This window comes from Vigna radiata, chromosome 7, assembly GCF_000741045.1.
Source record: "Vigna radiata var. radiata cultivar VC1973A chromosome 7, Vradiata_ver6, whole genome shotgun sequence".
Classification (NCBI taxonomy): domain Eukaryota; kingdom Viridiplantae; phylum Streptophyta; class Magnoliopsida; order Fabales; family Fabaceae; genus Vigna; species Vigna radiata.
Window position 1 is genome coordinate 33,879,475 of NC_028357.1, and position 12,244 is coordinate 33,891,718.

At 33.3% G+C, this 12,244-nt stretch overlaps 1 long non-coding RNA gene across 1 annotated transcript; it reads left to right on the top strand.

Moving 5' to 3' along the window:
* The first annotated feature begins 3,848 nt into the window (after positions 1–3,848).
* On the top strand, positions 3,849–5,026 carry LOC111241960. Its single transcript, XR_002668387.1, has 3 exons — positions 3,849–3,860; positions 3,960–4,023; positions 4,861–5,026. It is a non-coding gene; the product is annotated as an uncharacterized LOC111241960 (long non-coding RNA).
* The last annotated feature ends 7,218 nt before the right edge of the window (positions 5,027–12,244 follow it).

Genomic DNA, 12,244 nt, shown 5'->3' on the forward strand with positions numbered 1-12,244 from the left:
CTAAATAAAGAAAATGAGGATTTAAAATCAAAACTTGAATATCTAGAGAATGCACCTAAGAACAACATGCATGAAAACAAAAGGTGTATTCAAGAATGCAAAAACTGCTTAAGTCAAATGGAAAGAGTGAAATACCTTATGAAAACTTTATCAAAATTCACTCTAGGTAGCTTAAACTTGGATGCTCTTCTTGGCTCACAAATAAGTGTATTAAACAAACAAGGAATTAGATATATTTATGGAAATTGCAAAATGAAAGCTAGAAAATTTGTTGATATTAGTAAACCATCATCGCTTTCATGTTTCTACTACAGTCATTTAGGTCATGCATCAAATTCTTCTTATGATAGAAATGTTGGTGTTCTTAAAGGTAAATACAAATGGATTCTTAAGGAACCATTGAAACCTCCTAACATAAAAGAACCCAAATTTAACTAGGTACCTACCACCAACCTCTAATTTGTGATGCAATACAATAAAAAGGGAAAGGAGTCAATGTGGTATCTTGATAGTGGTTGTTCAAGACACATAACTGGAAATGCAAGGAAGTTGAGTTGTATATCTTACAAAACCAGTGGGCATGTCACATATGGAGACAACAACAAGGGCAAAATTCTAGGCACTGGTAAAGAAAGACTTCCTCCTCTTTCACAATTGAAAATGTGTTATTAGTTGAAGGTCTTAAACATCACCTGTTAAGCATTAGTCGAATATGTGACAAGGGTTTAAAAGTCACCTTTGAGGCAAATCACTTTTTAATTTGTTGTGCATCATCTAATGAACTGGTATTAGTAGGTAAAAGATATCATAACATTTACATGGTTGTTTTTTAGAATACCTCTTTTGAGTCAATTGTGTGCTTGCTAGCAAACGAAGATGAATCATGGTTATGGCACAAGAGGCTTGTGCATATACATATGTCTTACCTAAACAAACTTGTAACAAAAGGTCTTATGCTAGGTTTTCCTAAAATTAAATGTGAACCTGATAGGTTGTGTGGTGAATGTCAAAAAGGAAAACAAATAAAAACATCTTTTAAACATAAACAAGACATATCAACTTCTAGACCACTAGAGTTAATCCATATGGATCTATTTGGTCCATAAAAAGTTTAGGAGGAAACTACTATGGACTTGTTATTTTTTATGACTACTCTAAATTCACATGGACATTTTTCATTACATCTAAGAGTGACACTTTAAAGGTCTTTAAGAAGTTTGCTTCCGTAACTCAAAATGAGAAAGAGCTTAGAATAAAGTTTATTAGAAGTGACCAAGGGAGGGAATTCTAAAATGAAAACTTTGAGATCTTTTGTGAAGACCATGTCATTTCACATAATTTCTCTACACCTAGAACACCACAACAAATGGTGTAGTTGAAAGAAAGAATAGGTCCCTAGAAGAATTAGCTAGAACCATGCTCAATGAAAAATCACTACCTAAATATTTTTGGGGTGATGTTATTAGTATAGCATATTATGTGATAAATAGAACCCTTATTAAACCAATATTAAAATTCAATCCATATGAACTGTTTAAAGGAAGAAAACCAACATAACACACTTAAGAGTATTTGGTTGCAAATATTTTGTGTTAAATAATGGTAAAAGCAATATTAGTAAGTCTGATTCTAAAGCGGATGAAGGAATTTTTCTAGGTTATTCTTTAACAAGCAAACCCTGTAGAATCTACAATAAACTTACTTTAACTGTAGAAGAATATGTCCATGTTGCTTTTGATTAATGTCTTGATGATTTAACTAACACTTTTCATCTAAGAGAAAGTCTAGATGTAAATGAAACAAATGCAAATGTAACAAGAGACATGGAGGAGGTCCAAGAAGAACATACATTTGACAAGCCTAAAAAAGAATGTTCAAATGATCTCCTAAGGGATATGTTAATAGAGAATGTGAAAAGGAGATATTTCAAAAGGGGTATCCACAAGAAGACAACTTAGACAATTTTGCATGAATGTAGCATTTGTGTCACAAGTGGAACCAAAAAGTGTAACTAAAGCATTGCAGGATGAAAATTGGTACCTAACAATGCAAGAGGAACTCAATCAGTTCAAAAGAAACAATGTTTGGGAGCTTGTCACTACAAGAAAAATGTGATTTACCGACTGATATTTACATACGGATTTTAATCCGTAGATAACACAAATATTACATACGGATATTATATACGAAATTATTAAAGTGAATTATATACGGATTTTTATCTACCGATTTTTCCGTATGTAAAATTCGTATGTAAAAATTAATTATTAAAAAAATAAGTTATTTTACATTTAATTTTAAAAATAGTTAATTATTTAAAATAAAAATCAGATGATTTTTTTTATGCGTTTAGTGACTTTAACTTTTGGTTGTGGCGCTATCTCAAATTCGAAGTTTTCATTGTGGCGCTCCCTCAGACTCGCTTGAAGATCTCTATGTCCCGACTCTTGCTTTTTCCTTCTTTTGTAATAAAGAAATTGTTGTCAATTCGTTGAAAAACCCTTGTCTACAGACGAGGTGAAAACCCTAACGCAGGACCACAGCTTGCGCCTTAACCGCTCACGGCTCCACAGCTCACGCCTCCACCGCTCACGCCTCCACCGCTTGCGCATCCATTGTCGAGCTCGGTGTAGGTTGATCGACTTTTGAAAGCTTGCACTGTTGTCGTTGCGTGACGAAGCATTCGTTCGACAACCACCACCGCATCTTCTCACCTCCAGCGAGGGTTACGAAGCTTAGGGTAAACTACTTTTTTGTCTTTTGTTCTTTCTACTTCAACCTTAGGAACAGAAAGGCGATGGGAAGAGAGGCGTGAAAAGAAGAAGGTAACAGAGTCTTGCTGCTTTAAGTGGAAAAATTTAATTGCATAAGCTTTTAGGAAAGGATTTGTTGGTTCGGAAGAGTTGTAGTGGAGAAATGGACCACTATGGGAGATTAAGTTTTAACCGAGATTCACAAGCTTAATTTCAAAGTCATTATACACATTTTACTTACTGTTTGTGATATTAAACCTGAAGTTCCTCTTTAGATGCAAGTCAATTTCTTTTGGTTTAATTTTGATTTTTAATTTTAGATAAGGAAAAATCTTTTGGGCATATTTCAATCTGTTATGGATAAACGAAGAAATGAAAGGAGGGAAAAATTACTCTGTAAAGGCCAAAGATATGATGGTGAAGATGTTGAAGATCGAAATGGAAGAAAATTAGGTGACGATGATGTTGTTATTCATGAATTTGTTGGCTTTTCTTATTCAGTCATTAGCATGCACTTGGGGGTTTTGAATTTTATGTACTCAATACGAAGCAAGAGTAAGAGAAACTCCAATTCTCCAATCCTTTTTATCATAGGGATGCTTGACATATATGTCAGCTAACTGTAATGTTATTATTATTGGTTGAAACTCCAATTCTCCAATCCTTTTTATCATAGGGATGCTTGACATATATGTCAGCTAACTGTAATGTTATTATTATTGGTTGAAACTCCAATTCTCCAATCCTTTTTATCATAGGGATGCTTGACATATATGTCAGCTAACTGTAATGTTATTATTATTGGTTGAAACTCCAATTCTCCAATCCTTTTTAGCATATATAATGGCATTAAATTGATTTGTTCTACTAAGTCAAAAATTGCCTTAGCCACTATCGAATTCTCTAATTGATGTGCTCTACTAAGTTAAACTTTTTCCTAGTAGTGTATAGATTTTATACACATAAAATGGTTGTAGAACTTATCCTAGTTCAAGCATGTTTCTTCTGTTCCGCCAATGGGATTAATTTTGACTTTTTCACAGCTTTTCCTGCACAAGTTTTTAATAAAGGAACAAGACAAAAGCCTCTAAGGATTATATTTTATAGGTATGTATTTATAATGTATGTTAATTATGATGCAAGTGGGAGACTATAGTTTGTTTTATAATTAATGAATGGTACTATGTGGTGAATAATATTATGCAGGACATATATTTTGGGGTGACTATAGGATCTGCAACTCAAATTTCTATCAGATTTCTATGTTGTGGTAAGGCTGAAAAAGCATTTCTAATGGAATCTTTATTAAGATATTTTGTTTTATTGAGTATTAAAATTGTTTATATTTTTTTATTTGAAATTCTTTTTAAATTTGTTATCTTAGATTGTCGTATTACTTTTATCAAAATCAATAATTGGTCCCTTCGTCTTATAATAATAATAATTTGACCATCTCATTATTTAACACATTTTTAATAAAAATAATAAAAATTACTTATCTTTTAGTTTTAGTTTTAATATTATTTTATATTAACACAGTGTTTCATTTTTATTCTTAAATAAGTTACCAGAAAAATTGAATGAAAGAAACTTAAATATAAAAAAATGTTGAATAAAGTGAATTAAAAATACTCAATTTTACAAAATACTTAAAAAAGATTTAATTAAATGTAAACAAAAGATATTTCTTTCATTCTAATAGTGTTAAATGATGTCATGGTGGAGAGAATGAGAAGTATTTCTCAGCAAAAGAGAAGGACTATACATATTTCAGATATTGTTTTCAAGTTAATGTTAATTGGCTCTAGTATCTGAGAAAGTATTATTTTCTATTTTTAATCATGTTGATAAGTGCTAACTGTGGAGGGCTGTTTCCTGATTTCTCGGCCTTAAAAAATATCAATTTTTTTCTTAACCAACCAACCATGCCATTCTGGTTTTGTCTCTGGTATGAGCCCACAGGATTTGGTTGAAATACAAAATAAGGATTAGTTTTGACATAGGCCCCACCAATAGTTCCAAATAAATACAAAATTATGAAATGTTGGGTTGAAGCTTCTTCAATTATCAAATATTGAAAGACGTTATTTTGTGTGAATGATTGCAGGGTTTAGTGATAGAGAGAATCCAAGATTCAATATCAGAAGAGGATAAGAGGTTGATCTATCTTGGAGATGGAAGTGGAGACTATTGTCCAAGTTNGAGGTTGAAAGAGAAGGACTTTATGATGCCAAGGAAGAACTTTCCGCTGTGNGATCTTATATGCAGAGATCCTTCATTTCCTAAGGCTGAGATTCATGGCTGGAGTGATGGAGAAGAACTTGAACAAANTTTGCNGCACTTGATCAACAAAGTATNAATGGAGCAAAATTCTCCCTTCATTTCCTCTTATTGCAAGCTTCAGACANGTCANTGCTCATGAGGCTTTGCCCAAAGCTCTACCAGTTCGACCATATTTTCATGGTTTTGTAACTTTTGCAATGGACCAAAGTAGAATATAACATGACTAATTTTTGTCTCAATAGTATAATAGTATATATTGCATAGTCAGTTACCTTTGCCTTAACTTCTGGAATATCTGATGACAATCTAGTTACAATGAGGTAGGACCATTCAATTGTAAATATCACGTTTTAATAAAAATTGAGAGATATTTGGTATTATAACTTATAATTTGACAATTTTATTTGATTTTTATCAGTATATGAAACTATTAGTTATAGGATGTAGATGTGAGATCATTTATTTTTTTTTTATAAAATCATAAGTTACATACGGATTTTTCCGTATATAAACATACGGATTATATATACGGATTTTTCCGTATGTAATTTATATACGGATTTTACATACGGATTTTTCCGTATGTAAGTTATATACGGATTTTTCCGTATGTAAATTATATACAGATATTTCCGTATATAAATTTAGCTACGAGGGTATTATATACGGATTTTTGTTCGTATGTAATCCGTATATAACCAAATTTTATATATGGATTTTTGGTCTTATATACGGATTTTGGTTGTAGATAATTGCGATTTTTCTTGTAGTGTGTTCCAAGAAGTAGCGCTCATCAGGTAAATAAGTGTTTAGAAACAAAATGGATGATTCTTGAGCTATTGTAAAGAATAAGACAAGACTAATAGCTAAAGGATATAGTCAAGAAGATGGAATTAACTATGATGAAACATATGCATCAGTTGCTAGGCTTGAAGTTATTCGAATCCTACTAGCTATTGCATCCATGCTTAACTTTAGATTGTTCCAAATGGATGTGAAAAGTGCATTCTTAAATGGATATATCAAAGAAGAGGTCTATGTAGAACAACCCCCTGGTTTCCAAGATTTTGAGCTTCCTGACCATATCTTCAAGCTAAAGAAAACACTCTATGAGCTAAAACAAGTCCCTCGCTCATGGTATGAAAGGTTAAGTGAATTTCTACTTAAGAATAGCTTTCAAAGGGGTAAAGTTGATTCTACATTTTTCATCAAAAATCTAGAAATAACCTATTATTCATACAAATATATGTAGATGATATTATCTTTAGTTATATTAACCCTCACTTGTGCTAATAATTTTCTAAGTGTATGTAGCAGGAGTTTGAAATGTCCATGATGGGGGAACTAGATTTTTTCCTTGGATTACAAGTGAAGCAATGCTCTGCAGGAATATTAATCCACCAATCCAAGTACTACACTAAACTTCTAAAAAATTACAAGATGGATGGCTCCAAAGAATCATCAACCCCCATGGTTACAAATTGTTATCTGGACAAGGATGAAGCAGGTAAGAGTGTGGACCAGAAACTATATAGAGATATGATTGGATCCTTGCTTTACTTAAACTATTAGTTGCCCTAACATTATGCATAGTGTATATGTTTGTGCAAGGTTCAAATCTTGTCCTAAAGAGTCTCACTTAAAAGTTGTAAAAAGAATAATGAAGTACTTAAAAGGGACTAAGACACTAGGATTATGGTACCCAAGAGGTGCAAACATCTCACTAACAAGGTATAGTGATTCTAACTTTGGGGTTGTAAGCTTGATAGAAAAAGTACTAGTGGTACTTGTCATTTGCTAGGATGTTCACTAATCACTTAGCACTCAAAGAAGCAAACTTGTGTGACTTTATCCACCATAGAAGTTAAGTATATTGCAGCTGGGAGTTGTTATGCTCAATCACTCTGGATTAAGAGTCAATTTGAGGATTATGGAATTCATTTAGATGGAATATGTGACACCCGGGCACTGACGAGGGCGGGGAGTGATCGCTGGTGCAAGAGGCATGGACAAGGAGCGGCTCTTGGCAGGCTTCCAGTGGAAGGGGCATGTGGACGAATCGAACATACACCGGAATGAGAGGGATCTAGAGACTGTATAGGTATGGGACTATACAGTTGAAGGATAGCTTAAAGGAATTGATTTGGCTACTCATATCAACAAATGCATTTGCTTTTCGGTAGCCTAACTCATAAGAACTCCATGGTTAAGCGTGCTTAGCCTAGAGTAATTATGGGATGGGTGACCTCCCAGGAAGTTTTCTCGGAAAGTGTGTGAGTGAGGACAAAGCACACTGGAAAGCCTCGTGTTGATGTGTGGGGGCAGTCAGCAGTTCCTGTAAGTTGTTGGGGCGTTACAAATGGTATCAGAGCCTAGCCTCTCCCAGTACGGTGTGGTTCGAGGACGAACCATGCGGAAGCTGGTGGGCATGTGACACCCGGGCACTATCGAGGGCGGATATCAACAAATGCATTTGCTTTTCGTTCTTGTAAGTTGTTGACAGGTTACATCAATGGGCTTATATTCTTACAAAACCATTATCACAGGATATGTTCTATACAATTAGAAATGAATTAGGCATTCTAGACATTGGTTGTACATCTTAGGAGCTAGAAACATCTTAAGATTACATCAAATTAACTCTGCATTGCATACATTAAGGTAAAGTATATTAAATCTCTTAAAAGATGAAGTCTTTCAGTATTAATTGATTAGATAAAATCCTTATCAGTTAAGGGTTTCTTTCTGTTTTATTGATTACAGTAAAATCTTCATTGATTAAGGTATTATTTATGTTTTAATTGATTAGATTAAAATTGTAATCGATTAAAACAACATCGATTTCTCTGGTTTCTGAAACACTCTGCCACTAGGGTTCACTTTTGCACCTTAATCCATTAAGTAGACAATTTAATCGATCCTTGCTACTCCTATTCTCATTAGTTCACTAAACACTAAGAATCAAGGGAATTTTTTCTCCTAAATCTTCAAAATTGGTAACTTCCTTCAACCTCTAAAATCAGTTTCCTCCTTCTCATAACTTCCATTCTCAAACTCTAATCCAAGGAATTAGTTTCTTTGGTATCAGTTTCTACCCTTCTTTTCCAATTTCTCAAACCCTAAACCATAATTACCTGTTCAAACTCAAATGGCTTCATCCTCACATCCAAAGAGAATGAAAAGAGTTGCCAAGTAAACGAGGTTTGCTGATCCAAAAGGATGGATCAATGATGAGGAGGCCCAAACAAACTTTATCTGTTTTTGGAGGATCCTTAACATCGTGCCTCACAAGTATCTCGATCTCAACTATTTCGCAATGAAGGAACTAACTAACATATCAGGGATTGACTACATTTGTACAAATGATAGGTGATTAGTATCTTGACCTTATCAAAGTGTTTTATGCAAATCTAAAAGTTGTGGATGATGTGGTTTGCTTCAGAGTGAAAGGAGTAAACATTAGACTAGATGAAGATATTTGGATATCCATTGTAGGCTTTTGTCCAGGGGGAAAGGCCCACCTTGGTATTCTTGGGTTAAACAAACTTGTTATCTACAAGGGTTGCCTCAGATATCCTAATGAGCCCCGTGATTACACATTATATTGTGCTGAGGGTATGAAGAGAGATGATAGACTGTGTACATTCGTACTGACATGGATTGTTCTCCCAAGGGGGAGCAATCATGCTCAACTCACCATTGAAGACATTTGTTTGATTCATGCCTTGAAAGGGAAAATTCACACTAATTAGCCATATGTTGTCAGTGATAATATGATCAAGGGAACTCGACTTCCAATGGCTAGCCTACCCTACGTCGTGTTTCTATCAAGAGTCTTTGAATATTACAATGTTGATCTGGTGGATGAGGTGACCAGGGGATACAATAGGTCAAACATGATTGCTAAACCAACATTACACCATATAGGCATGACGAAGAGTGAAAGTGATTGGGCTTTTAAGGATGAACATCAAGCCGATGAAAGAGAAGATGTAGACCATGTCAATGTGGACATGTCTACTATTGCCCCTGCGTTCTGCCCAAAGAACGATTTTGAGAAACACATGTTGAAGTAGTTACAGATTTTGGTTGCCAATCATTCAACTTATATGACTAGATTTGACACTTTGGACAAGGAGATTGCTTCTCTCTAAATTCAAACGAGAAATCAAGACCTTGGTGAAGATGAAGAAGAGGAAGGTGTGGAAGAAAAGGAGGACTAAAAAGAGGAAGAGGAAACAAAAGATTTTGATTAGTTTATATGTTTTCATTTCTATGTTTTTAGCATCTTGTGGTCTTAGTTTCTATGTCTTGAGACTTTTATGTTTTCAATTACTTTCTTGCTTTATTTTTAATTGTCTGAGTATCTGAGCAGTTTACGGTCAATTTAGTTTTTGGATAACTGTATGCATAATTTTGTAATATCTTTTATGTTTACATGGTTATGACTTGCATATATGATGCGATCACTCTTTTTTCATTGTTTTTTGCTAATGCCCAAAGGCGAAGAAAGAGTGTTGTTTATGATGCAGGATTAGAAAGAACATGCATTGCATGAATTGGAAGATAAATGTTGGTTATCATAAAAAATGGGAAGATTATTGAAATGAAGAGCTCTCCTAAGATTATTAAAAAGTATTTTTGATGATGAACTATATAAAATGTTCTTTCTTGATTAATAAAATTGTTAGAATAGATTTATAATCATATAGGAAGGAGTCTTAGATGCACAATTCATGTATGAAAGAGTATTAGTTGCATAGAAGATCAAATCTGCATAAATCTACTCATATTAATTAATTAAGAAGCATTCATAATCATTTAAAGCATATCTGAAGCAGAAAAGGGTTATATCGCATATTTTAATCGATTGAGATAATAATTTAATCGATTAAAACAAAAAGATGAGCCTAATCGATTAAGGTTCTTACCTAATCGATTAAATGCATCAGGATTTCATATCTTATATTTATGCGTGATCTAACTTCTTTTTGGTTCGAAATACTTTGCATTCTTTTGACAAAACGTGAAACAAGAGCACAAAAGAACATCGAGAAGTTGTCCAAAAACATTCTTGGAAAGATCAATCAACCACTTTGAAGAATCATAGAAATCTCCACAGTTCCAAAAAAGGAAGAAGAGTTGTAAGATTTACACATAGGTGGTGCATCCAGGTTACGTTTTCTTGTGTAAATTTCCTAAGTCACCTTAACTGTGTAGACAAGGTGTGAGAGAGTGTGTTTGAACCTCTCATAGTTGTAATTCTGTATTGGAGTGTGTGAGGATACAATTGACTGATTTCTTTGTATTCTTAACTCTTCAAATATAGTGAAATCCCTCCAATTCAGATTGTTGGAGGATGACTGAATGTAAATTCAGTTTAAGAATTGAACCAGTATAAAAATTAGTATATGATCTTGTTTTAATTTCTACATTTGAACTTGTTAATCATACTTTGTGAATTAATTCCAAGAACTAAAATTTTTTAAAGAATTGTGAAAAGCTAAGTTAATCCAATTCAATCCCAACCCAATTTTGTAATTGAGATATAGGAGTTTTATTTCTAACAATACGTATACACACAATACACACATGCATAAACACATGTGCACACATACACACCGGCACATGCACACATATATTCTATTAATATTTTAAATGATCTCTTTCTAAACTATTATTTTTTATTTTACGTTTTCTATTTTTTCTTTCTTTCAATTTATTTAAAAAAAATAGAAAAAATATATACAATCCAGCTTAAAATTCCGTTATCGGTTGGCCAGCCTGCATCAATCCACATTTAAATTTAGCCCTTTGTGGAATCCAGTTCTGAAAATGTACCTTGAATGGATAAACAATGGGAATTATTGTTATTGGTGGATACTGATAAGGGTTTTGAGATAGCTTCCACTGTCTGCCTTCTTTCACTTGGAAAGGTTGGAAAACCAGTCAATGGTTTTTATCTTCCATGGTTTTAAACCCCCAGCATTTGCACTCTTTCCTAAAAGATAAGATTCGCCCACAGATCCTCTCACCAATCACTCTATAAACAAATACCATTTTCACAGCTTTAACTAATTTGGCTTCATTTCAAATTTAACTATTTCACTTTTATCTAAATCTATGGCACCTACTGCTGCAATGCTCATGCTCTCCCACAATGGCAACCCACATGCCCCATCATCATCATCGTCATCTCTCACAACCACAACTTTTTCTACGTTGAAAAACTCTGCACTCAAATGGGTTGTCAAACACAACCCTTTAGCCAAACCAGGATCAGAGAAAAACCTCATTCAAACTCAACAGTATTGCATGTTTCATCCTTCTGCTGTAGAAAAGAGGTTCGAAGAAGCCCTTCAACTCTGTAGCTGCTAGTCCTATTCCTTAAACTTTTATTGCTTTCGTTGCTCTTTTCTCTCTCCTTGTTTCATTTCATGTAAATTCGTATCAGCTTGTAAGTACTCTTTATTCACAGAAACAGCAACATCTACATACAACAATCTGTCATAATCACTTTTTCTTGGTTCAATTGCTTGCACAAAACCAAACTACCTTATTCCTGATTAAAGATAATACCTTTTCAGACCCATTTTAATTTTTTTAACTAAAGATGGTTTGTGTTCTTCAAATATATATGCTGAATCTGATTCTTTCTGTTGTTCGACTTGAAATTTATTAAGCAGGAACTAGAATTCTGCTGCTTCTGTTATTTGTACACTGTGGGCAAAATGATTTTCTTCAGTGTTTCATATTTGATGAATTCGAAATTTCCGAGATTCTCTTTTTATTTTTTGCATTAAACTTCATCTGTGAAGATGGTATTATAGACTTAACCAGAGTTTTGTTTTGTCATCCACAATCGAGAATGTCATTCGTTTTGTTCATATTTGAGTTGTAGTTGTAATCTAAGTTCCAGGATCCTTGAAACTAGAAAGTGATCCTTAATTTTGTGATCTATAGTTGTTAAATTCAAGGGATTTTCTACTCTTCTTTTTGGGTACTGAGAGTTCTTTCTCTGAAAATTGTATAGTATTTAATATTTTTTCAATGAATATTATTCAATATTTTTTCAATTAACAATAACTTTGATTTTTGTTTAAAGTTAGACATTTTTTTTTTCAATTTATGTCAAGTAATCTTATTTTCACTTATGTTAATAAGAATATTATTCAATTAATATCAAATAAAGTTATTATTATTTGGAC